General features: G+C 43.4%; 1 long non-coding RNA gene across 5 annotated transcripts in view; it reads left to right on the forward strand.

The window, feature by feature from the left end:
• Positions 1-23,045, forward strand: part of LOC139827252 (uncharacterized) — a 71,562-nt gene that overhangs the window by 24,607 nt on the left and 23,910 nt on the right. For 3 of the 5 annotated variants that reach the window (XR_011737689.1, XR_011737687.1, XR_011737690.1), the window contains 6 exons: positions 8,375-8,495; positions 10,325-10,444; positions 12,130-12,264; positions 14,869-15,317; positions 18,754-18,981; positions 22,773-22,874. This is a non-coding gene — a long non-coding RNA (uncharacterized lncRNA). The remainder of the gene's footprint in view (positions 1-8,374; positions 8,496-10,324; positions 10,445-12,129; positions 12,265-14,868; positions 15,318-18,753; positions 18,982-22,772; positions 22,875-23,045) is intronic. The other 2 variants (XR_011737688.1, XR_011737691.1) reach the window with 2 other exon arrangements.

A 23,045-nucleotide genomic window follows, 5' to 3' on the forward strand; every position in this document is an offset into this window, starting at 1 on the left:
AAAGCAGTCAGTCTCAGAGAGGCAAGAGACATCACCAGGGGTCTCCTTAGGAGAAGATGACCAGTCCTCACTGTAGAGAGGAGCTATAAAAGTCCCAACCCTGGAAAATCATTGCCAGGGCACACACTGAAGGAGGTATGAGACATGCATTTGTAACCAAACAAGCTATGTTTGCTCTAATTATGCTCTCTTTTAAGCTGAATATCACATATAAAAAATTTGAGCCAAATTGGGAGAACTTTCAAAGGTACCCTGGAGATGGTGTGGAAAATCACTGCCCTTTGGGTCCCACATAGAACTGGAGCCCTACTGCTCAAATACCTTCTCTTTGGCAAACTTGCTTAGGAGAAAAATATAATGGATTGTTCAAGAAAAGTACTACCTAGCTGTCCCTTTGACAGTGAAATGGTGCTATCAGTGGCTTGAATACAGTAACCTTCAAAGGATCTTGCAGCGTAGTTGGGGGCATTTTGTGTCATTATTTTTCCCATATGGGAAGTATTTTCTTCTCCAGCCATGGCAGTTTGGTCCCTGCGAGGATTGCTGGAACTCTCGTAGAGATTTGCACACACTGCTAGGTGGCATTTTAGATCAGGGTGTTTCATGCAAGAAACAGCCTGGCATCCAGTTTGTTTGTTTGTTTTTTGTCCTTTACAGGCTGTCTCTCTCCCTCATGGTAGTATTGGCAGTTAATTACAGGACATAAAGCTGCCCTGCATCTCTATTTACCTTATTTTTTCTTCCTCACTTCTTTTTTATGACCACCTGTGAGAGTGTTGTTATGGAAAATGACTGATTCGGAGCATCATGGCTAATTTGCACATCTCTCATTCTTAGGCTTCTTGCACCTTCTATGCTTTGCTCTATTGTTTTTGGTTTTGAAAAAGAAAAAGCAACTTTCCAAAATTAATTGAGTATGGGTTTTTTTTAATTGAATTCACTGAATTATAACAACAATTACACTGGACCGACATTTTTCACTTCCAAAGTTCCTGCTGAATTTTTTTTTTTTTTTTGCTTCTAACTGTAAAATCAGGGGGGGTTGTAGATATCTGTCAGTAATCAAGTCTCACTTTTCCTTGGAAGCCATTACATATATGCAAAGTGTTTATCCAAAGTCCGCATTTCAAGATTTCAAGTTCAGTGCTATACGCAGGTTGCATTCCTCACATACGTGTGCTTGCACTGATTTCTGCTCAGCAAGTGGACATGCAAGAGCACAAAGCGTTTCTACAGGCAGGAAGTTATTTTTGGATGAGTCTACAATAGCATGAGTTTGTTGCACTGCTGAGCAACCAGCACAGGATGTCTGTGGTACAGGAGGAGAAATTCCCTACTGATGCAGTGTACGTGGACATAAGTATAATTGCAGTATGAGCCTGTGAGAAGACTTGCTTTCAAATCTAGCTAAACCTATAGAAGAATGTATTTTCTCAATACTGGCTGTCATTCTCAGCTGATTGGAAGATACTGATTAAATATTTTCTGCCAGTATTCATTTAATTCCAGCAAAATGAGAGGGTTGGATTGGTGCAGGAATTCTGGGATTAGAGAAATCGCCTGTGAAATTCAGTTGGTAGAGGAGGGGTCGCAGTAACTTCCAGCAAGGGTTACCTCTGCAGTGCACAGGTAGTCCCCAGCCCAGCTGGATCTAGAAGATACACTGTCTCTCTAGTACCAACTGCCTGCTTTTCATTCTTTCATCCATCCCATCACTGTTTTGAAAAAACGTTTTTGGTTAGACTGCCATGCCAAGCGCAGGCTGTGCCCCCTCAGGCACTGCTCAAGGTGGTTTGCCTGCACATAACCCTGCTCAAGGTTCTTGGGAAACCCGTTTCACCTGCTATAGAGAAGTGGCTCACGCAAATTGTACATCGCCTCACCCATGTCAGGGGCCAGACTAAATCTTTGTCTTGCTCTGGTTCTCCTAAAGCAGCTTGCACATTTTCACTGTCACCCAGCACTGCTGCAGGTTAATTGATCTCCAACTCATCAGTAGCTCCTTCAGCTATCAGTGAGAAAGAGACTTGTAACCACTCAGCGCCAGAGTAAGTTTTGGGCAACCTGAGGTCTCTATTAAAACATTTGCTTTGACATAGCTTTCCTGGCTGTGTTTGGTCTCTTTGGATCTTGCTGGTCAGCACCTTGCTTGGTGTCTGTGTTATACCTTTTGCCTCAAGCACAATAGTGCTTAGATAGGGGATTTGTAAGCTATTTTATTTGGAGAGGGGAAACCTGATACAATTTAATTTGTCTTGTCCAAGCCGTGCTGTCCTGAGTGAAAGATCAAATGCTATGAGACTGTTTCTCTTGTTCGTGGTCTGAAGCCCTTATGTAATAGTGGTTGGACCAAATTCTTTCTTATAGTATTTTCTCAGAATCTGGCTAATCATGTTTTTCTTACCCTCTAGTCTTCTTTTCCTTTTTTCTTTCTGTTTCTCTGATGTTTATTTCTTCCAACAAAACCCCAGTAACGCTGCTCCAGCTCTGAACGTCTGCTGTTCACAGAATCACAGGATGGTTGGGATTGGAAGAGACCTCTTGGAGATCATCCAGTCCAACCCCCCTGCCAAGGCAGGTTCAGCTACTTATTTTTTTTCACCTGCTGTTGTCCATTGCTGCCTGAGTCCATGGTAGTAATTGCTGGTCTCCTGGTGATCTGGGACACAGGAGAACTAACTTCTGCCACTTTTCTGAATGCGAACTGAGGATTATGTCCCATAGCCGTGCTGAGGTCTGTGCTCCAAGGTCTTATGCTGGAGGATAAGTCACCACAAGGGACACGGCTAGTCACGACACCCTGCACTGTTGGTGTTGCAATGCTTTTCCAGTCCCCCAGTAAGAGATCCAACTGGGATGTATGGGAGGAGGAATTCACATCTCATTTGCAGCCCATGTTAAAGGATCTCGCATTAAAGAATAAATTAATGAGAATCCTGCTCCTTCCCACGCCTCTAATCTCGTGAAAGTCATAAAGAAAAGTACTTGCAAGGAAGTGCATTAAGCAGTCTTTATGAGCTGTGTCACAGAGTGCAGTAAACCCCATGGCCTGGCCCCTGGACCTCCTGCACAACAGCTCTTTATTGGGAGGGACACCACAGAAGTACCATCTTCTGTGGCTGTATACAATACTGTAATAGGGTTAGCTCCCAGTAAAAGTGTAATTAATGTCATGTAAAATAAAGATTTACTATTTTCTCTGAGGACTTCTCCCCCAGGCAGCTTTCTTGCGTCATTCAGAAATCTAAATTGAAATGACCGAGCCCATTCCCCACCTTTTTACCCCTTTTCTGCCTGGATGCTTGTTCTCAGAGATGTTTGTTGTGGGATGCCACTTCACCAGAGGGGGATTAGGAGGACATTATGCAACAATGGTGGTGCTGCAGCCTTTGCATGTTGGGTAGAAATGAAATAATAATGTAACTTATCTGGAGTTTTTCTTTCTCTCTCTTTAAATCTTTTGTTGTGTGTTTTCACACCAGACTGCCATGTCTCCCAGATTCCTTATCACCACAAGATTGTTGCAGTTTGCTCTTGGAAGTTAGTGAGGAAACAAATATCCATGCTTCCTTCATTTACTTCACAAATAAGGACATTTTCTTGAATGAGGAATGGCAAGATGATTTTCTTGACCAGTTTACACATCATCTAAAGGGTCTGTGCTGGGGCCATGTCTAATTCTTTTACAAACCCTGGTACCGGAAGGTGTTTGCCTCCCAGCAAAATCTAATAGCTGTTGCTAGGGAAATGCAGAGAGCACCACAGTGCCTACATCACCACCTGGTACTTCCAGTTCTCTTCATTCCTCTCTCACCTTGAGTGTGTGAGTGTATGGCTAGATTATTTGTGCCCAAATAATAACTCTCTCCAAAGCTTACTGTAGTCAGTGAGAGACTTTTCAATGGTTTTCTTTTGGGACCAGACGTGTTGTGACCTGAGTTTTCATCTAACTTGGCTAATTTAGCTGATAAATTAGGGAGTGCTTTTCCCAGAAGGTTACAGGGGACACCCATATTCTGTGCCAAAGGCTGAAATGCTTCCTGTGATGCCCATGTGCTGAAAAACCAATCCTGTAGATCCTGGCCTGAGACATGCAGGCCTTTTCATGTGAAGCCTTAATGTGGGCAAAAGCCATCCACACCACCATGCACAGAAAGTGGGGTGTGCTTACCTCCACTCCCAGTACCACCCTAGAAATCTGGCTTTGCAGTGAGTAGCTTCTCTTTATAGCTGCTTCCCCCTATTTTTTCACTTTTCCTGCCATTTACCAACCAGGAAAAGCTCTTACAGACTGAAAACTTTGATTACCCATACTGGTCATTTCTACAGAGGACATGTTTTGCTGCAGTGTAACTGGAGAGCATGGAAAGGCTGATTTGTACCATCAGCCTTGCACAAGAATTCAAGCTGAGATGACGACTGTCTAAAATGAGACAAGTCTTCTTTTGTTTGTTTGTTTTGGTTTTGTTTGTTTGGTTTTTTTAAACTTGTCTTTCCCACCTTTGCTCTTTTAGTCCTGGACAGTCAGGGTGCTCAGGTCGGTTATTTACTGTGGTTTTAGTTCTGACCCGTTGGTTGCAGTCATATGAACGACGCTTGTCCAGGTGATTTAATGGAGTGTGCGATCCTCTTGTTATCACGTACTATAAAATCCAGAAGTGGCAGATCACCTGGGCACATGGCAGGTCCCAGAAATATTGCCTGGCAATGCTGTCGCTCTGTTGCAGGCTCTCAAATGAATATACAGTTTGATTTTTTCCATCTCACAGTCTATTGCCTTTCACTGATCTGGTGAGAGGCAGCTGCAAATGGGCATTTGCATCAAAAGCTCCCCAGTCACTCCTGATAAGAGCAACCACATATTTTCCCAGCTAATGAATTGCTCCCATCTGTGAAATTACAGCTACTCACTTTTGTTTTGCTTAAATCAAAACTGCAGGGCTCGTATGGCAGGCTGTCTACTGCCTCCAGGTACCCGGCTCTCATGCCATGATGCTGACCTGAAGGTGCAAGCGATCGCTGCAGCTGTTTGTTTTGTTGTGGGCTGTTTGTCTGGGCTTTGACAAGGAGCAAACACAGAGCAACCCTGGCCTTGTGTGAACTGTCCGGGCAGAGAAGGCAACAGCTTCAGGGACCTGCTGGAGATCTGGGGCTCGCTGGCCCGTGATGAGTCAGTGGAGATGCTTACTGCATAATGCTTCTCCAGGAGTCTGACCTATTGATTGCCAGGAGTCTCAATAAATTTAGATCGCTGGTTTGTGTCTGCACTCCCTAAGCAGGGGTAGGACAATGATTAGCTGCAAAGATCAATAGGGAGGAGTCTTTTAATCGACCATGTAAAATGTGTCCTTCATCACTGATGGTGTGTTAATTGGGATTTAATTCTTGAGGGGGCATTCACTTGTCCTTTATGGTTTTCTCTCTGCTCTTGAAGCCCTGTTGAGAAATCTAGGGTAGCTTGAAAGTATAGAAAAATGGAGAATTGAAGCCTTATTATTCTTGTAATTTTATCCCCACTGTATTCTGTCAGTCTCTGCCTGGATGAAATGCCCATTTTCATCTTTCTAAAACAGTCTTCTTTAAGTGGCATTCACCAACAGGAGTGTATTTAGCATCCTGGCACACTGATGCATTTCTTGGCCAAGGGCTTGGTAGCAGAGGGGACTCATTACGTGGCTGCTCCCTGTCAGCCACCGGAGATGCACAGATCTCTGAGACACTGCCAGATGCCCAGAGAGGTGTCAAATGGTGTGTCCTGGGCTCTCCCAAGGCAATGTAACCTGCAGAGGGGCTTCCAGCTATCCCCACAGCTGATCTGCTCACACTTGCTGATGCAGCTCTCATTTGCACCCTGAACTTTCATCTGTGGCTCAGATTTTGGGCAAGGAAGGAGCAACTAACTCATATCCCACCTGTGTGGCTCAGCCAGGGAGAGGTTTAGGGACAAGTCCCCTTTGTCAGAAGCACAGCCTGAAGGACTAGCATCTTCTTTTTAGCCCATAAGGGGTAAAGTGCTCTCCTAAAAACACCGAGGTCTCATAGAATGAGAGCTAACTTTCTTTTTCATAAGCATGTAAGATGCAAGGTTTGCTTGTCTTTCTTTTCAGTTTTTGTTCATTAGTTTGGTTGGTTTGGGTTTTGTGGTGTGGTTTTGTGGTTTGTGTTTTTTTTTTTTTTTTTTTTTTTTTGGTTTTGTTTTGTTTCTTTTGTTTTTGTGAACAAGTTGATTTCTCTTTCGGTAGATATTTTTGCCCTGAGGCTAGGCCTCTCTTGTTATGAGAGGGAGAGATCCAGTTTCTCCAGGCACTACCTCCCTTGGCCTCTACCTTCTCCTCCCTCTGATGGACACTGTGCCTGCAGCTGAGCTCTCAGTGGGGTGCAGCTAGCCCCAGACAATGAGTCAAGCTGTTTGGGGGACCTCACAGCCTCCCTTTCCAGAGCAGTGCCTTATCCCAGCAATCAAACAGCTTTTCCAGAGCAAATCTTTATGAGTCTGTGTGATGGGAACAAACTCAAATGTGAGAAGGATATGATGTGCACTCTACCCGAAGTCCTATCATGCTGTAATAGTGGGCAGCTAAGTTTTACTATTTTGACCCCTCCAGCAAAGTCTGTCTCTGCGTCAGTCTGCTCCTCATGAATAAAGTCAGCTTTATTGCCTGTCCCCACAATCCCTCACCCCTACAGGGAAGATATTTTAATTCTTCCATTTCCGTTGGGACTTTCTAGTTCCAGCTTTGGCAAAATAAATCCTGTCACTGGCTGGAAAATGGCAGCATTAGCTTCCTAGCTAAAAGCTCTGGCATTTTTTCTTATTGTAAATTCTTTAATCTCTTTTAACAGATGACCTCTCTAGGGCTATTGTATTATCTTCCTGCTAGTCTTCTGACAGGTCTTCTATTTAACTAAACCAATAAATATGTATATCTGCAGTATATATTTCAGTTATCCAGAATAACCATACAGGGTATTTGTTACTCGGTAATCAAATTACAATTAGTATTGAAAAATTATTGCAAACTTATGTGATCGTATGTACAGATACAGTTTTTGGATACAATTTTCATGAAGTTTGACAGTGTCCAACACAACATCCTTGTCTCTAGAGTGAAGAGGCATGAATTCAATGGATGGACCACTTGTCGGATAAGGAATTGGCTGGATGGTTGTACTCAAAGAGTTGAAGTCAGCGGGTCAGTGCCCAAGTGGAGGCTGATGACAAGTGGTGTTTAACATCTTTGGTGACATGGACAGTGGGATTGAATGCACCCTCATTTGTCAATAACACCAAGCTGTATGGTGTGGTCAACATGCTGGAGGGAAGGGATGCTGTCCAGAGGAACCTTGACAGGCTGGAGAGATGGGTCCATGTGAACCTTGAGGAGTTCAACTAGTCCAAGTGCAAGGGTTGCCCACATGGGTGAGAGCAATCCAAGCACAAATACAGGCTGGGCAGAGAATGGATTGAGAGCAGCCCTGAGGAGAAGGACTTGGGAGTGTTGGTTGATGAGAAGCTCAACATGACACAGCAATGTGTGCTTGCAGCCCAGAAAGCCAACTGTATCCTGGGCTGTGTCAAAAGAAACATGACCAACAGGTCAAGGGAGGTGATTCTCCCCCTCTACTTCACTCTGGTGGGACCCTACATGGAGTACTGCTTTTAGCTCTGGGACCCCCAACATAAAAAGGACATGATCCTGTTGGACCAAGTCTAGAGAAGGGCCATGAAGATAATCAAAGGGCTGGAGCACCTCTCCTATGAGGAAAGGCTGAGAGAATTGTGGTTATTCAATCTGGAGAAGAGTCTAGGGAGACCTTATAGCAATCTTACAGTATCTAAAGGGGACATACAAGAAAGTTGCCGAGGGACTTTTTACAAGGACATGTAGTGATGGGACAAGATTTAGATGAGATATAAGGAAGAAATTGTTCACGATGAGGGTGATGAGGTGCTGGAATAGGTTGCCCAAAGACACTGTGGGTGCCCCATCCCTGGAAGTGTTCAAGGCCAGGTTGGATGGGATTTTGAGCAACCTGGTCTAGTGGAAGATGTCCCTGCCCATGGCAGGAACTAGATGATCTTTAAGGTCCCCAACTCAAACCATTCTATGATTCAATGAAATTTCCTTGTCGTAATTTGGCTGACTGATTAATATTTACGCACAGATCCTGAATTCCTTCATGCTGCAAAGTATTTTGAGGGATGGGTGAGTGAAGGAAAGTAGCAAAAGGAATCTCTGCCACCCGACACACAGTTACATTTTCCACAACTTCAAGGAGAACTAGTGGTGGAAACCAAATTCAGCTCTGTGCATCATCTCCATGATTAAGCTGTCTGTCTTAGCATCATGTCTCTCCCCTTTCCCTTCTTCAGCCTTGTGAAGGACGTGAAACATTCAGCTGCAGCCTGACTATGCAACAGGCACTGGGAGGAGAGACTGCATCTGCAGACCCTTTAGCGGTGCCATCTCCATGCAAGGGACCAGAATCTTAAGGTGAAGTCTAAGTATCTTCTGATTTCTGGCAGAGGGAGGTCTGTGTGGAGGCATCTTGATGTTGCACCCTCTAATTTGACGGGGTATGGGCTGGTGCTGTCTTTGGACACATCTGTTAACTGCGCAGCTATTGCATGTCTTCCACCAGAGAGAAGTTTCTCTTCCCTACCTCTTTCCCTAAGAGAGGGGCTTGTGGGGGAGCAGTTGATTTTTTTTCTAATGCTTTCTTCCATGATGGGATTAAGCAGGACCTGCTCCTTTAAAAAAGTGTCCCCTTCCCCATCATCCTCTCTCCTTCCAATTACAGCACTAATTTCAGTAATGGAGCATTAATGGAGTAATGGACTGCTGAAGCTGGCCTGAAGGAACTGTAGTGCTCAGCACAAATTGAGTAAATAAACCATATATTAGATTTCTAAACAATACTTTTAGTCTAGTCCCCAGGGAAAGAGAGTTGTCAAGACTTACTTAAGTCAACCCAGCAAAACGTATGCAAAAGATCCACCCATTCATACCCTGGAAAATGGCACCAGTGGCCTGAAGCATCAGTGAATCTCTCACATAAATCTCTTCTATCCTGACAGAGAGAGCTTTGTGTTATTTCCTTCTCCCAATTCCTCTTCTTTGATTTATTTACCAATAAGCAGCTTTGTGCCTGTTTCTATTTGTGTCTTGCTAGAGAGCTGTCCCTGTATGCTGATAGAGAATGACTTGCAATTGTAAGGAGAGAGTTATCATGTAGCCGTAAGAAGTGATGGATGAAAGTAGTGCCCCAGTTTTCAGTCTGGGAAAGTCCTGATTATTTTTTTATTCCAAAAGCAGAAACCCTCTGTCACCATTTTTATTACTTTATTTTAAAAATAGGCTTTGCAGTACCTCAGCCAGATAAATAGAAATGAGTAATGAAGTACTGACTATCCAGATTTATCCCACTGGCATCAGGGTGACTAATTGTAATTTAGTTACCCTTGAATGCACAAGCTGCAGTCGAGGTTTTCCTGGGCAGCATGCAAGCAGGGTGAGAGCCAAATACAGAAGATGGGGACTTTGCAGCAAGGTAAAAGTACAGAGTAGCAAAATGACTTTTCCATGTCACTCTTCAGGACAGTGGGAGAACCAGAGTAAGATCCAGAACTTGGACCAAAACCATGTCTACAAGCAAAACTTTTGCATCTTGACGGGGCAATCATGGAAAGCCATAATTCCTACAGGGCAGCAACTTGTGGGTGTTCAGCATCCCACAAGATGATTATTTACTTCTATGAGCTTCAGTGTGATCAGAGAGCAATCTTTTGAGACTTTGTGGTAGAAATAAGCAGGTTTTTTTCTACTTTTCTTCCCTCTCAGTCCTGATGGGCTGAAGAGGGAGTGAAGAGGACTCAAGCTCTCTTGTTCATAAGTTTTATTTGGCTGTGCTATTGCTAAGAATAAGCTAAACAACGGCAGCTTAAGCTTGAATTGAAAGAAAGAAGATTGCTTTAGTCCTGTAATCAGGCTGGAGATGAGGTCCGAACTGTGGCATTTTATCAGGGCAAGTTTTACACAGACATCATTAATCTGCTTCAGATGTCTGACACTTAAAACTTGGGTATGTTAAAATCACTCTCTCACTTCACCTCCGGATATAACACGTGAAAGAATCAAAATCCACTGATGTATACCAGACCAATGATGTAGTGACTCTCGGGGTGTAATGCAGTGTTGCTTGTGTTCCTTATTTTTATTGAGGGTAATCTTGAATTATATATATATAAGAAAAGCATGCATACTGTGGTTGTTATAATAATCTAGCAAACTTTTCCATTAAATCCTGAAATCTGCTTTTACAGCTGACTGGGATGGGTAATTTCGGCATGCTCTGCGTATGTAAAGGAACTGCGACACTCTTTTTATCTGTGTAAGAAGATTAACGTATTACTTTACGAGTAATTTGTGAAGCACAAAACCAGGTATGTCTCCAGGCATGATGAGTTTATCACTGAACACTCATGCCCAGCAGTATTGATTGGAGAGCTTGGAAAAAGTCTGTGCACCATTTGAAATGGCATGTGAGACTCCTATTTTAAGAAAAGTACTTTCATAATATTTCCATTGAACTCATGAGCTTCCTGTTTTCACAGCATTAACACTCTTGAATCCAATCTGTCTGCTGAGCTCCTCCCTTGGTACCATGCTCTTCCAAGAGGGGCAGCTCTAGCTTGTCCAACTTGACAAAATACTTCACGTGCAGATTTCAGAACCTCCTTTTACATAGCTGGTATTTCTCTCCTTCCTTGGCATGTCTCCTGGAGAGTGGTGGTGGCGTGCAGACCTTAATCCCTCCTTGATGCATTTGCTCCTCCTCCTCTGCAGTTTCCCCTATCCTTTTTCCTTGTCACTCCAAGGCTTTAGACGTCGATTTCCCTTCTCTAACTCTCCCACTTCCATCACTGAGTCAGCAACTTCTCTGCTTTTTGTCACATCCCATTACCATCTTTCTTAACCTATACGCTCATCTGGCTGCTTACTATTTCTTCATCCAGCACAAGTATGTCAAAGTCTTACCCTTATGAGCCTCTTCCCTGGATGCTGCTTGATCCTGTCTTGTTTTTATTCCTTTTGACTCTGACCTCACTTAAAGCACAGTTTACAAACAGCATCTGGAGTTTTCTTCTCTCAAATTTCATGTCTTCTTCAAAGCTTGCAGGTCTTAAGGCTACACTATATGTGCATAGGTGTAAAGCACACAGCATATATCTTCTCTGCTAATGTTCTCAGAAGGAACAAGGACCATCTTGATGGGGATTTTCAGCAAACACCTTGTGCTCAGCCTCAGACATCTTCCATGGAAATTTCATCCTGAAGTTTTGCAAAGCAGATGAAAATAAAATCTTGTGATGAAAAAAGTGTCAGAGAACTTCAATAGCAGACTGTTGCTTGGTGGTTAGTCCTTTGGCAATCAGAAAGCACAGAGCTGCCAGTTCTTCAGCCTCATGCATAGAAACCAGGGTATTTGAGGGTAACAACCTGATTAAATGAATACAAATTAACTTTTTTCAGTGATAGGGATTCTAGGAAAACTATTCCACTTACACCTTTAAATGCTGAGCTATTAAATTGCACCTCTGTTTTCTGTGCCTTTGAGATGTGGCTATGCACACTGATGAGATAGCAAAATTATGACCCTGGAGATCCCAGCTTTCCCAGTCTATTTCCTATGCTCAGGAAGGAAAGATAGCAGAGTTGTTAAGAAGAACCAGTTCTATAGGATGCTGTTCTGACATGGTGGTTTGTTTGGTGACCTGAGCTAGAACTGTCTGACACGATTGGGATCCAAGAAAAAACAGCCTTCTGCCCCTTCCCTGTCAAGCAGTGTTTGCATTCAGATGGTGATTTGGAATGTCATTCTGTTATTTTTTGGTTTTGCATTGTGATATGAGACATTTAGCAATTGCCAAGATAAATACAGTTGTATCTTATGAGGTGGCTGGATTTTTTTTTAATTTTCTGAGATATCCTAGCTATTTTGTAAAACTCTCTGGGTGCTGGGGGAGTTTCTCCACCACTCCATTGCTTAATGTTCTTACAGGCTTGCTAATTCCTTTTAGACCTATCTAAATTCTGTTTCAAATAATCTTTGTTTTCCCATCCAAAGCCAGGTCTTCTGCACTGAAATATTCCTGTTGTCAAAAGCAAAGCCAACTGGGTATTAAAGACTTTTTTCTTCCTTCTGCTGAGAATTTCTCTCTAGTGGAGGATGTGGAAAACTTCTGAATGATTTTTATGCAAGGTGAGTGCTTTTTTCATCGTGCTCTAGCATGTCTGTAAGAGAAAACCAAGAGTAAGATACCTAATATACCTGATCTGGTGCATTTGCATTCTTGCATTGAAGATATAATATTTCAGATACCTCATGGGAGCTGTTTTGCCCAATCTCTTGAGCAGTGTGTATTGTTCTTGTGGGGAGAGTTTGGATGGGAAAAAAGCTGTTGTTGATATATCTGTGTGTATATTCATGTTTACTCTTTTCCTATCCTCAAAACCTGAAAAAAAAGACCAGAAATAGATATTTCCCTGGAAGAAATCCATTGGAACACAGTGAAGTCCCTACAAAATTTTGCAGGAAAACTTTAACACGTTTGTAACAAATCTAGCTTTACCAATGTGATTAGGACATCCCCTGGGGTTGGGCCTGACTCAGCCTTATTTTGGCCTTAGAGCTGGGGTTTTTTGCTTGTTCTAGCAGCATTTTGGGGTGTACAGGGTATTAGTTCCTCCAAGAGCAGATCGCCAACATGAAAAGAGGAGGAAGAAAAGTGAGAGCATGTTTCCTTACCTGGGCTAGAATCTTGTCTGCCACCCTCATCTGAGTGGTGGGCCCTGTCAGGGGAACGCCTTCCAAAAAAGATATCCAGTTTTCGTGCTGGCTGCTGACCTGAGAAAAAAACATGGTGCTGGCCAGCTCTGCCTGCTGCTCCCTCTGTTTCTTTGGTCCCCACCGACCAGGCTGTGAAGACCAGGAAAAGCCATCGGGTAGGTGACAAGAGCCAAAGAATTTGCTGAATGTGTTGGGCTTGATAGCAGCCACCCCCTTGCCAATCACATTCCTCTGCTGCAGGTCGGATGCACAGAATACATCCCAGACCTTCTTCCCCATGAGATAAGCCCTGAAGCTCTCCATGAAGGGGGGCTGCGTATATCCCTTTCCCCACATGGTGTGAAACTGTCTCTTCTGCCCTAGCGGCTATGGGCAGCTGGTAGGATTTTGATTTTGATTTTTTATTATTGAAGATGCTTCAGTAAGCTTGTATTTAGGATTAGGTTACCCTGCAGGTAGCAGAGACCTGTGGAGTTGTAATCCCTGGGCCAGGCTCCACCATTGAGGTATGGAGCAGAAAAATGGGTTGGGGTAAATGAAAAGGAGAGCATTAAGGCACACAATCCTACAGAAGATGCAGTGCAGCTTTACCCCACCACAGATGTGCTGTGTGGCACTGAGCCATGGTAGGTGCAAGCCTCGGAGGGGAAAGACGATGCTGAAGAATGTGCCGTTACGTATTTCCTCAGGTTTCCCCTACTTGGCAGAGTTGTGCTAGGACCGCAGACTTGGCAGGCGTTATGGAAAGCTGTCTTTTCCTACAGCTCTCCAGGGACCTTCCCTGGCACTTTGCCTCACTCTGGGCACCAGGCACTGTGGTGGGGAGCTGAGATCTCACAAAGAAACTTTGGATCTATCTGTACAGCACCACAGAAGGCAATGCAAAGGTCTCCAAATGGCCTTCACCACACTGGAAAGGGAGATGAAGACAATGCATCCTCCTCTTAAAAGCACTAATTAGCCAGACGTGACACTGCACCCACAGAAATATTGCTTCCAGGATCAGAATGAGGGCCCTAGCACTCTGTGGAGACTCCAAATAGGTGGGACCCCTCTACCTTTTTCTGCAGAGACTCTCAAATATAGCACAAATTGGACAGGCTTGACCCCAAAGTAAAGACACAGCAACGGTTTGCCATCACAACGACAGTCTTTCTGGAGTCATGATTCTGGAGTTTCACTGAGATTTTGAGCATCATTTTTAATTTTTTTGAAAATAACCCTAACTATCTGAATGAGATCAGCTTCCAAAATACAACAAACTAGGAGAAGTTTGAAAAATCTCTCTCAGATGCTGTTTTTCTTCCTTATGCAAAACCAATTTTAAGACCAAATCCCAAAGGAAAGGTGGTACATGGAATATCATGGTGCACATTATATGGGGTGTGTGTGTGTGGGTGTATGCCTATCTCTGCCTCAAAATAATATTCAAAATAATTGGATAGCAGGAAATAAACAGTTCAGAGATGTTTAATCCTTACAGGTTTCATGGCAGTAAATATCTGATTAGAGGACAGACAACCTATTCATGACCTCTCTGGTGGCAATGGTGAACTCAACCCTTCATGGACACCAGAGAGTTGAAAAGTGCACACACCCTCAACATTAGGAACCATTTCAATCATATTTTTCATTTTATTAGAGACAGGAAAACACAACTGCAAGATGCAGAACAATGAAAACCAGGTATCTTTGGTCCCAGCGCTCACAGAGCTATAATTTTCTAGGAGACTGGCCCCCAGAAACCCTCAGTAACACCTGTACATTTCCATCCCCTTCTTGGACTCTCTAATGAATGGGGCTGTGGCAATGCATTGGAAAAGGACAAGAGGGTCCGTCTTCCATTACTTTCCCTTTTCTCATCCCTCCTGCGTGGAATGTAAACCACCGATTAAGTGTACTCTTCAATCACAGCAACTGTTTGCCTGAAATCCCTTCTGAAATGGTGTCTTTCATTCAATACTGTTATTGAGTTACTGCTGTGATATATGAAGTATTTTCCATCCTTCTGCTCAGGCAAAGGGGAGAAATTAACAGTCAGTAGAAGGTGTTCATTGTCAGTGCTGTTTTCTGGGACTTTGGATGGGAGAAGGAGCCAACAACCCCAGAGATCTCAGAGGTAATGTTACAGGGGGACAACATAAGCTCTCACTTTTCCTCATCTTTCTCTCTTTCTCTCCTTATTTCTTCTCCAGTTACACCATCCAGCACATGTAGTCTATGTCAGGGATTGGGAAAAATACCTCACATCTCCTTCTTCCATCAATATTGCATCTGGCTCTGCTTTTGAAAGTCTTTTGGGGTTTGAGCCTCTATTTTGCCCTGTGTGTCTGTTATGCTCTTATTTTACAGGAGGCTGTTGAATTGTCAAGACTCCTGTGCATTGTCACAGAAGAAGAGACACCTCACATCTGTTAGGACAGAAGCACATCCCCACCACACTGCTGACCAGAAGAGCCAGGCAGGTTGGGTGCTTTTAAATCCTGTTTACCAAGAGTTTTTCTTCACCCATTGAGAATCCAGCCCAGAACTGATATTCAAAGGCATTAGGCTGTTTTATGATGTTGCCTTTTGTGGATATCTGTGAACAATACTGGTGGACAGAAAGTGTTTTCTGAATTTATTACCTTTCTACATCACACAAGTATAAACGCCTGTGATTTTTATGCATATTTATATATTTATGGAAGTCTAGGTGTCTGGATCATTGCAGTCTGGAAAAATGGGCCAACATTTAGCTGGAAAAATCAGGTACTCAGAAAGCAGAAGTGGAAAGACTGGTAGGGAGGGGAGAGGAAGTAACTGAGGCAGAGGGAGCCCTTAAACAAAAGAGTGATCCTCAAACCACAACGTGTATTTGTCTTTGATGCTGGCAGAATTGTACAGGCTCTACAGGAAGCTCTGCGCTGCTGGAGGGCTGCTTTTAGCTGAGACACTGGACCCGGGTCCTATTTTTTCTGGCTCTGGTGACTGTCCAGGAGGAAGTGAGAGATCCTGTGACACTTTTTGGAAGAGAAGGACAAGATCCCAGTGCTGTGGATAGAGTTTCCTATCTGGCAATAAAATGCGTTCATTTCTGTGGATGGTATTAACAGGTGCCAACATCAGGCTTTACAGGGTTTCTTTTAAAGCTGTGTAGTCTTCAGCTGGTGTAAGTCAGGAGAACTGCTTAGATGGTGGAGCTGCATGAATTTTTCCCTCTTCCTTTGCTCAGGAATTCTTTCTTTCCTCTTTAGTTCTAACAAAGTTTGGTTGAGCATAGAAAATGAATTATATAATCTTTTCAAGATTAAATGCTTTTCAAGAGTCATGATATGAATGCAATTTGATACAAAAAAAGGTTACATGCAAGGAATTGAACATAGGCTGTCTAGTGACATACATTTCTAGAAAGATAATATAGAGCATCTAAATCCAAGGAATTTTCTGTTGTATCAACCGTAAAAGTCCTCTGAACTGACAGCAATGAATACCTTGAGAATTCAGTTACCCATGGTTAGCCTTTAAAGGGGCATCATGAAGAAGGGATCCATGCCTGTGCAAGTTGATTTGTTGATTATCATTTAGAGCATTTTGATGTCTCAAGTGAAGGTCATTCCATTGTTGTGCTTCTCTTTTTTGCAGTTAGCTGGAGGTGATTTGTATGGAGCACAAAATATAAATAGCATCTCTTGAATTTAATACTGAGGTGGCTGGAAAGCAAGAACAAGAGAAACAAGCAGAAACTTATTTAACAGGCTGGCTGCTGAATGGTAGCAACGTGGCTTGACTCAAAGCATTACTGCTTTTAGCATATGATTTATTGCTAATGCCCTTTCCCATGACTGGCCTTCAGCCTTTGATGTCAGTCAGCTCTGAATTAATTACTTCGTAATGCAAAGTGAAAGTGCAGTAGGTTTGGTTTATTCCCTGTTCCTTCCTGAAACTGTTGTGTTAACTTGCCATGTCCATGTTTGCTCACTCTCTCACCCTCCCCATGAAGCACCTTCTCATTTGTGAATTTGTAAAGCTGGGGGGTGTGTATACACACGTTGCATTGCCTTCTAATAAATGGAGCCTTTTAGCCAGGGAAAGTGAGATTGATGTAGGAATGTAGAAGATCATATCTTGGGGGGGGGAAATCAATATTAAGATATACAATTGCTCCCATGGTATTGAAAGAATTAGTTGATCTACATGCCAAATGACAACCCCCTTTATAACAGGGATTATATGTCCTGTCTTTCCAGGCTGTGCTCTGTTGGGGCTGCTCTCTGGGTCCCTCAGGCAGAGATAATCTAATTAGTACAACAAAGACCAGGTTATTTGAAAAAAAAAAAAAGTAGGAGGATGGAATTGGAGAGAGGGGCTGCAGAGAGATGGATGTCAGCAAGAAGCAGGCTCTGGAAAAAGTTGCAGAGGAGAAGGGGAAAATTTGGAGTACAAATTAACCGTCTGTTCGGTCCCACAGACATTGGAAATGCAGACCCACCGGACTATTACCAGACAAACTCCAAATTATCAAGTGCTTACAGGCTTCACAAGCACTCATTCAATCACACCCTTGGCAAGGAGGGAGCCAAGGTGGTGTTGAGCTGAATGGAAAGGAGGTGGCTTGGACAGAGACGGGCTTGTCCACTGCAAAGTCACGGGCACCTGCTGCAAACATGGCTTGAGAAAAAATGCTTTACCACAAAGAAAACAACAACCCAGGACCAACCAAAACAACCCAACACTTTTTCCCTTTACTAAATTATGCAAAAAGAACACTTTTCTTCTCCAGCCAAAGGCTGAGGCTTGTGCCTGACTGTAGGTAATGAAGCTGTACTGCCCATGCTGAGGATGAGGTGAATAATTTTCCTGAGGACAGAGTGATGTTTCAAAAGGCTCCTCTGAGTGGGGACCTGTTTTCTCCATGCTGCAGTTACACCAGGGGAGGAGCCCCCCACTGGCAACTGTGCACAGATGAATGGTTCTGAGGCACTGCAAGTTTTGGAGGTGTTTTTAGAATGAATAACTAGAGTGTCAGTAGTCCGCTCTGAGCCCAGTATCTAGCAAGCGTTAGTTGGAATAACAGCTGGCTTTTCCCTCCTGGGTGCAACCCATGGTACTGGCTTTTGTGGGAGCTGTGTCTGCTCTGTCAGTGCATCCTATCAGCCCCATCAGCATGAAGTTCCCCTGATAGAGCTGTGATTGCTTTCTGCAAGTTCCCCTGACAGCTGTGATTGCTTTCTGCAAGGCCCAGATGGATGGATGAGGGGATGGGCATATCCTCAGTGGGTGTAAACTGACCTGAACCCAGAATAAATTCCCTCTGAAATGATGATGGCATAGAAGAGAATTACTTAGGCCTGACACTGGGCTTGTATCTGACATTTTTATGTGACTTTTTGGCAACAGATGTTAGCACCTGAATATTTTCAGTCTTGTTTTTGCTTTTAGACAGACAGTCTGGATCTCTGTATTCAGTTCATGCAGGATATATACCACAGCTGTAGATTTTGCAGTTCATTCCCAACTTTTCTTAAAGGTGGATCCTGGATTTCTTCTGTCTTTTATGACCCTGTTCCTGAAATTTAATTCAACTTTAATTTAGTACCAACACATCTGAAGTGCTTTGGTGGTTGGGTCTAGGATTTTGATGCAGTTCTCCTTCCAAGACAAATAGTGCAATTGCTTAGCCATGCAAATGGGTGCAGGCTATATAATCTGGTAGGCTTAGGGGACTGGGTGGCTGAAAGAAGGCTTGCTCACATCTGGAAGTTGCTTTTTTTCCTAAGGATCGTGAGCACAAGGAGTTCAGGCGTTCTTGCATAGCTCCCCACTGACCCTCAAGTTCATGTCATCAGACCCCATCTTGTTGTCTTGGCAAGCATTCACACAAATAAGGGCGCTCTAACAATGGGATCTTTCTTTTCATAGCTTCCCTCTCCCCATGTCCCTTGCTGCCTCCCTCTCCTACACTGGAGATAGAAAATTTGGAGACGGCAAGGATGAGATCACTGCTTTGCAAGGAGTGACAAGAAAACTGGCTGCACAATTTGGGGCTCTGCATATCCTTTTCCCAGGGAGCAGATCTGATGTTATTTCCCTATCCACAACTGCACAGAGACATCAGCACTTCGGAGACGGTGCTTGCCAGCTGCTCGGGTAAGACTACAGATAAGGCCCAGAGATGAGGAGCCATCAAGAGACGAACGTCTAGCACAGACTTTGCATTCCTGGCTTTGCCGTATTTACTTCCTTTAATCACATGAGCTTATAAACTGTAATTAGCAAGGCAGAGAGTAGTTACCCATTCTGGGAGAAGGAGTAGTTTGAGTTGAATTGGGCGGCTGTATGGGTTCTCATCGTCCTTCACTTCAGTTGTGAATATAGACACTTTATATATAGACAATTTATAAACAGCTTTTAGATTTTCACGATGCTTTAGAAACAAGTGAAAACTAGTTATACTGCCACATTGAAATTGGGGACTAGATTTCCCCTGGATTCCTGTGCCAGTGCACCCTCAAAGCCTGAACTTCAGGTTACTCCCCATTTATGATTGCTAGGGTTTTTCCCTTCTGAACACAGTACTTTTGTGTTCACCTGAATCATCAGATAAAAGTCTGTGTCACTACACCTGAGCTCTCACCAGCTGGCAGTCTGAGCTGACTGTGTGCTCATGGATGTTGAGGCAGACCCTAAATGGCCAAGTGTCTCTTAGATTCATGCTATAGCTCATCCTTCAGCAGAGACACTTGAGTATGTGTCCCCCTCCTCCCTCCAGTCCCAGTTTTCACCAGAACTGCAGGAATTTCCTGCATTGACCGTCTGGACTCAGACGTGTTTTTGCAAGTGTGTGCTCTTTGTTTTCACTGAAATAGAATCAAAACAAACCAGCAGAAGGAAATTCAATAAAAATTACGTTTGATAGACCCAGAAAAATTGACCTTTTTTTTTTTTTTTTAAGAAGGACTACCATTTAAAAGTCCAGATGCAGACATTCCTTACTATCCCACTCGTATTGAAAGTTCAAACTGAAATCATCCAGGACTTGATTCCTCATATCTGTGTGGTTCTTTTTGCTTTATTAAAATCAACAGCAAGAAGTCTGTCAGGGATTTTCTTAAGCATCCTGCCAATGCATTAATAACTTCTTCACAAGATACTTTCTAGTACTCTGCTTCACGTTATGGTTTCTAAGGTTTTGGAAAGCACTGGGATCACATCTTGTTTGATTTTTTGTCCATCATTCCGAATAGCTGTCTAGCTGGAAATGCAATGTACCATTGCTAAATAACAAGACCTCATGCCTTGTTATGGGGTGCTAAGGCATTTGTTTCCGTTGGAGGATCAACGTATTTTGCAGAACCATTAGAGCAAAATGTGGGCTCCTGCATATTCTAGCAATTATTTGTATAAGCTGAGGACAAAACATTTCATTTTACCCATTCTTCTTTCTGTAAAACCTTGCACTTTTATGTGTGATAATTTTTTTTTTTTTCCTGAATAATTTTGTATCAAGTAACAAATTGGTACAAGGGCTCCTCCTTGTCTTAACATGTTCCAAGTTCAGTTCCTTGGTCTGGCAGCTGGTATAACTCTCAATACAAGCCATAGTAAATTACCATGTAATTAAACAATTACTTACAGTACATTTCCTGATTATTTGGTGCCTTGGGATATTGTGCATTTTACCTAATTGCAGGTTTAACAAAAATGTATTGTGGTCATTATGCCATTATGTTATGAAAGTATAAAGAGCATAATAAAGTAAATCAGATAAAGTTGAGTGAGACTTAGCTGTCTGCATGGGAATGTTAGGAACCATGTCTCTCACCCTTGCAGACCACAAAGATAATTTCCTGACTACTAAGTAGTAGTTGGTTTAAAAAAAAAAAAATCTATTAGGCAGCGCCTCCACACTCAAGGGAAATGTCTATCAGCAAAACTGATTAGAGATAAGGGTAAGCAGATGTCAAAACAGAAGACCACCAAAGAATTGAGGTCCTGAAGCGAATGTAGAGAGATTCAGCAGGTAGTAAAAGTAGGGTGGATTGTTTTCCAATCCTCCCGTCCTTTCAGCTCCAGGGAGAGTTTTGCTGGAAAAAAGGATGGCAAGGTTGGACTCTTTATCTTATAAGGAAGAAAAAGTCTGTTTTCTGCAATAATTTTTCTGGGTGAATTTGCATGTGTGAGTGTGGTAGGGTTTTTTTGCTTTGTTTTGTTTTCCACAATCTGCTTCTTTAACCTAATGTTTGAGTGGAAATTAAAAGTATTAGGGAGAACAAAGAACTGTGAGAGGATGTTCTGCAGAATTTCTTATTTTCCCTCTAACCACAGAGGACCCGAATTTAAACAGTCTTCCTCTGTAGGAAGAGATTTTCCATAGCATTCAGTTTCTGCATCATTAGAGAAGGTGATCTCCTCAAGCAGGAGAGGTTTTGCACAATGGGCTCCGTGCCTGGGTCCCTTGCATTCCTCTTTTGCCCAGCACTGAAATGGGAATTCCTTATCTGATCTGGAAGATGTTGGGAGAACTGGGACATCCCAGTCCCACTTCCCTCCTGCCAGGGCTACTGCCTGCTTCCCCATCACCCACTCACAGCTGACTGCACAGGGTGTGGTGTCCCCTTACCCACCTGTAGCCGACAGCCTGTTCCTCCTGAGCACTGTGTGCAGTTCCGGGCACCACAGTATAAAAAGGATATAAAGCTACTGGACAGCATCCAGAGGAGGGCTACAAAGTTGGTGAAAAGTTTGGAGAGGAAGCCATATGAGGAGTGGTTGAAGTAATTTGGTTCCGTCAGCCTGGAGAAGAGGAGGCTAAGAGGACACCTCATCACAGTCTACAGCTTCCTCACAAGGGGAGGAGGAAGAACAGGCTCTGATCTCTTCTCTCTGGTGACCAGTGACAGAACCTGAGGGAATGGCAGGAAGATGTGCCGGGGAGGTTTAGGCTGGACATTAGGAAAAGGTTCTTCCCCCAGAGGGTGGTGCAGCACTGGAACAGGCTCCCCAGGGAGGTGTCACAGCCCCGAGTCTGACAGTGTTAAAGAAGAGACTGGAAAATGCCCTCAGACACATGGTGTGAACTGTGGAGTAGTCCTATGCAGTGACAGGAGTTGCACTGGATGATCCCTGTGGGTCTCTTCCAACTCAGGACATTCTATGGCTCTCCCAAAGAGCACCAGGGAGGTGTTGAGCAGACACATCGGGCCACACAGTGCTAGCAAGTCCCCATCAGCGGAGGCAGCTGAATATGTGCAGCCTTTTCTCTTTAGCCTCGGCATAAAAGGAGCTGGAAAAGGCCACACAAATCCCAGGCCAATGCTCTCTGGGCTTCAACAGCATCTTTAAACCTCCCAGAGAGGAAAAACTGCCTTGTTTTGCTGAAAGAGAAGCTGAATCAAACCAGCAGGTTATTTATCCCGTGTTTGTCTACTCCACCAGCCCTGCACCAAGTTAAGGGAGGGTGAATTACAGAGACTGCCTTTCTCAGCTCAACCTGTACATAACTTCTACAGCAGTCCTGCTTGCGCAGCACGTATTTGATGCCCTCAGCTATCTTGGGTCTTTTTTAAAACTGGTAACTCTCGATTTACTCACTTCAGTTGTTGTCCAGGAGCTGGGTCTGTGTTTCACCATGCCTGTACCAGCCAGAGTCCTCCAGCCTTCCCATCCCATGCTTCTGAGCAACCATGCTGCCACAAGAGAAGACTTACCTTATCTCTGAAAACCCTTGTAGAAAACCAGTTTTCAGAGCACAGGTATCACTGGCCCCATGTGTCTGATGCAAAGGTCAGGGGAAGTTGTCCTGTCCCCAGGCACAACCTTCATCCTTGGCCATCGCTAGTCCTTTGGAGGAAAAATGGGAATGCCAATATGTTAGCAGAGAAAAAAAATGTGCAAGCCATATATATATTTTTTAATTTGTTGATGTTTTTTCTTTACAGAAATGCAGACTTTCATCCTTACTGTTGTTAGTACTAAAAGACAAACTGATGAAAGCCACAATAGATTTGCTTCATTGGGTAACATAATACATCATTCAAAAGGTAAGTTGCAAACAGTGGTCTTAATCTAATAACATTAACCATAACCTCTGCTTCTCCTCCCCCCTAACATCTCAGGCATTTTGAAAAAAATCTATCTTCTTGTCCAGTGATAAGTGATTTTTTTATCGATGTGATATATCCAACAGTGAAATGGATTTCCCTTTTTACAAG

The sequence above is a fragment of the Patagioenas fasciata genome, chromosome 2 (assembly GCF_037038585.1).
Source record: "Patagioenas fasciata isolate bPatFas1 chromosome 2, bPatFas1.hap1, whole genome shotgun sequence".
In the NCBI taxonomy this organism is placed as follows: domain Eukaryota; kingdom Metazoa; phylum Chordata; class Aves; order Columbiformes; family Columbidae; genus Patagioenas; species Patagioenas fasciata.